Here is a 3,749-nt window from a genome sequence, read left to right as displayed (position 1 = left end):
CCTCATTTACCAATGTAACCAATTAAATATGTTCTGTCTGAGGGGAGGAAAGGAGCAAAGCAATTACAGCATTAAGCACGTCATGCTGTTATATTTCTGAAAATTAAAGAAAGCAGAGCATGAAATGTGAACATAAAATAAGACTTTGATGGGCGTGTAAGACAATGTGCACCCATACATTATCTCATGTCAGAAAGCTGGCATCAGACCTGTGGCTCACCCTCAATTTATTAAAATTATTCCGTTTTATCCGTAGTGTCTCTTAGGACTCGATTTTAAGTTATCCTTTTGGGTAGGAAGTATTTACCACACCTACAGAAAACTATTACTCCTCAGTGAGGCACTTACCAGGCGCGGTACACACCTCTTTTTACAAGATTTCCACTTGGAAATGAGCAGTATCATGCAGCGTCGCTATTAAAAGCACTTACGCCACAAGTTTTCCTTATTTCTGGGTCTTTTCCTCGGATACATTTTGGTAGGTTTGAGCTGCTGAAATCTGTCAGGGAAATACAGCAAAAGGCCCGATTACTATTTCCCTTAAGGGATAAGGCGGTATTTAAGTGACCCACCACCGCTTCCAAAAAAACAAAATTAGACAAACCTCCCTACAAAAGCCCAAATAAAAAGAACCTTTCCCTCCAAAACCCCCAAATTAAACAAACTAATTACATGCATTGCACATTTAATATATACAAAATAAAAGACAATTGTACTTCCCCACAGGCTTCGACGCGTCCTCCTTGGTGTTCTTCTGCAGTCTGTGGCAGGAAGAGCTCTCTTAACTATTCAGATTCTGCTCTCAACCTGTTAACCAGCATGAGAGGAGCGCCTGGATTCGTTGAAGCGGGTTGCACCGACGCTACTTTAGGTCCTGGAGGCCTCTGCTTGCTCCCATCCAGCTGAATAAGAAAGCTGAGTGGACAGCTGCAAAGTGCGCATATCGCTTTGGCCGGAATAAGGCCGCCGGCCAAACTGACATGCGTACTTTGCAGTGTCTGGCCAGTCCTCTATCCAATCGGCAGCAGAGGACACGCCCCCATTTCTCCTGGGTCGTAGGCAGTCTGGTGGCTGCTGTGAGCTGGGCTAAGTGTTCAAAATAAAATGGCAATTAAATCATTTCATTCCCATTTTTATTTTTAACACTTTATTTTTGCTCCTCTGCCCTCATGAAGAAACCATGGCTGACATATTGCTATGTAAATTGTGATGAAAAAATTGAAGGACCCAACCACTGTCCCAGGTTTTCATAAGCATGTCTTACTGTGATTGCATTTCTAATGAGCCCTAATGTTGTGTTTTGTTTTGAATTTCAGGATTTGACTAAGTTTTACATAACCCTTATTTGTATTCTTATCTCTGTAATCAATGTTTTTGTTGTGATATTTGAAGGCGATGCCTGTAATAAAATTAATAATTAGTAAGTGGTAAATTTAGTAAAAATGAAATACTGACACACATGATTTTAACATTAACGTCAACTCCAGAAAACTCAAACAAGCGACATTTGTCAGGATTAGGAAGGAATAACTGGTCTAATTCTGTTTGGTGTGAATGAAGGGCATAGCAGGTTTATTGAGACCTACCTTGGTGTGAGGTTTTCGGGGGAACCCAGAAAGCTCAGCTTCCACCACAAGAAGGTGGATGATACCGCACCGTTTCGCCTCTAACAAAAAGAAATATCTGTGGAAATACACAATACCTGTAACTGAGTGCCCCTTTGCAAGTTGTCAAGGATTTCAACACAGACCCTGAGGAGGAATCCGCATCGTATTCAAGGACTTCATCAGCTGCCCCACCACAAGCATGGAAACAGGACCAGACTACATGTAACCAGGGCTTTAAGTGGGCCGGGGCTCACCAGTGCTGAGCACCGGCAGTTATTTAAAGGGGGCATTGAAACAGGTCTCCCTCGGGCTCTGTTCTGTGCCCTGGCACAGGCGGTCCGTTTTTTCCCGGACTGCAGTGACAGCAGGCACATCGATGTGCGCTGCTCACACTGCTCTCTTCTCACAATTGGAAAAGTTACAGCATGACGTCATGCCAGGTGAGTGTTGTAGGGGAAGGGAAATCCTTTAAAGAGAGTCATTTTCTCTCTGGATTTCCCTTCTCTTTTTGAAACTCGGGAGCAGCAATATTGTCGTGGTGTCACCAGGGCTTCAAGTGGAAGCTTTTTTAATATTATATACATGCAAAAGTTGCTGCACATTTATCTTATGCAACTAAAAACCATTGACAAAGCCAATATGTCCTGACTTGTTGGAGGTATAATGTTACTTGTTGTATCATATATCTGGATGCAATGACAGAACCAGCAAACTACAAGACGGGCGGCACACTATGCGAAGCACAGACTTTTAGCTTACGTGTTTTTAAGCCACGCCCTTAATTGCATTGGCCACGCCCCTTTGAGAGACCCCCCTAGTTTTTTCATCCCACTTAAAGCCCTGCATGTAACACCTCAATTTCAAACTGCAAATCACAGCCAACTTTCCCCTTGGTGGCACCTTTGTCTACCGACCACAGCACCCTGAGCAAACTTCAACAGCAACCTCCCAGAATTCATCGGCCCACTGATCGACACCCGCACCTTCATTTTCACCTAAAAGACTCCACTGACCCCAACTCTACCACACTCTTGGAAAACTTTGAAAACCTCAGACTTATCCAACACATCTCAGACAGGCTGCTGTCTGGACTCTGACCACCTGGCGCTCATTTTTGAGCGGCTGCGATGTGGAGAGGACAGAATGGGCCGGGTTCTGAACGCCATCGTTGCCGTGTGCCTGGGCATGGGTATCAGGAATGATAGCAGTCTACCCTGGCCTATACTACGGAATGAATTCAAGTATTTTCAGAGGATGACAATGACATGTACAAAAGAAGGTAAACAAAATGCCATGATCATGGGGAGAAAGACTTGGTTGTCTATTCCAGAGAAGAATCAACCCTTAAAAGGCAGAATTCACATAGTGTTCAGCAGAGAACTTACAGAACCGCCAGAAGGGGCTCACTATCTTGCACACAGCTTGGATGGGGCCTTAGAGCTTATATAATCGCCAGAACTGGCAGAAAAAGTAGACATGCTCTGGATCATTGGAGGAAACTCACTCTATAAGGAGCTAATGGCGAAATTGCATCATCAGCTACTTTTTGTTCCTAGGATCTTGAAAGTGTTTGAATGTGATGCATTTCTACTGGAAATTGATTTAGAAAATTACAAACTTCTTGCAGAGTATCCAAGTGTTTAGGCTGAAGTCCAGGAAGAAAATGGTGTCCAGTACAAGGTGTATGAAAAGGTAGAGGAGTCCTAAAAATAGAGTTGTATGGTTATAGGATTTAGATAAGCTAAACAAAATTTATTTTTGCTAATTTCGTTGTTTACATAATAAAGATATGTAATTACTCTAATTACTCTAAAGCAGGACAGGACAGAAAACAGCAACCAGCCCTGGCAATTGCTGCCGGAGGTTGGGGTAGGTGTGCTAGCGGAAATCAACCCCTCCCCTTTGGCCCACCGAGGAAATGCCCGGTGCCCACTGGACCCTAGCCACGCCACCGGACACTTCTTGGATTCCATCTTTACCTACTAAAGTGGTATAGTGATCAACGCACTCACTCCAGTCACCAGGACAGACCACATCATTGTCAGCTTCTCAATCAACATTCCCTACCATAGAAGAACTACCACAACAGGGCCAGACAGTCGATATTGGAACAACATATCGGAGGTGAATTGTACTTCCACC

General features: G+C 43.8%; 1 pseudogene; it reads left to right on the top strand.

The window, feature by feature from the left end:
* The first annotated feature begins 2,750 nt into the window (after window positions 1-2,750).
* LOC146785861 (dihydrofolate reductase pseudogene) lies at window positions 2,751-3,314 on the top strand (annotated as a pseudogene).
* Window positions 3,315-3,749: the final 435 nt, after the last annotated feature.

Source organism: Triturus cristatus, chromosome 11 (genome assembly GCF_964204655.1).
Source record: "Triturus cristatus chromosome 11, aTriCri1.1, whole genome shotgun sequence".
Classification (NCBI taxonomy): domain Eukaryota; kingdom Metazoa; phylum Chordata; class Amphibia; order Caudata; family Salamandridae; genus Triturus; species Triturus cristatus.
The sequence above is the reverse complement of the archived record's forward strand: the minus strand, read 5'-3'. Positions and strand labels throughout refer to the sequence as shown.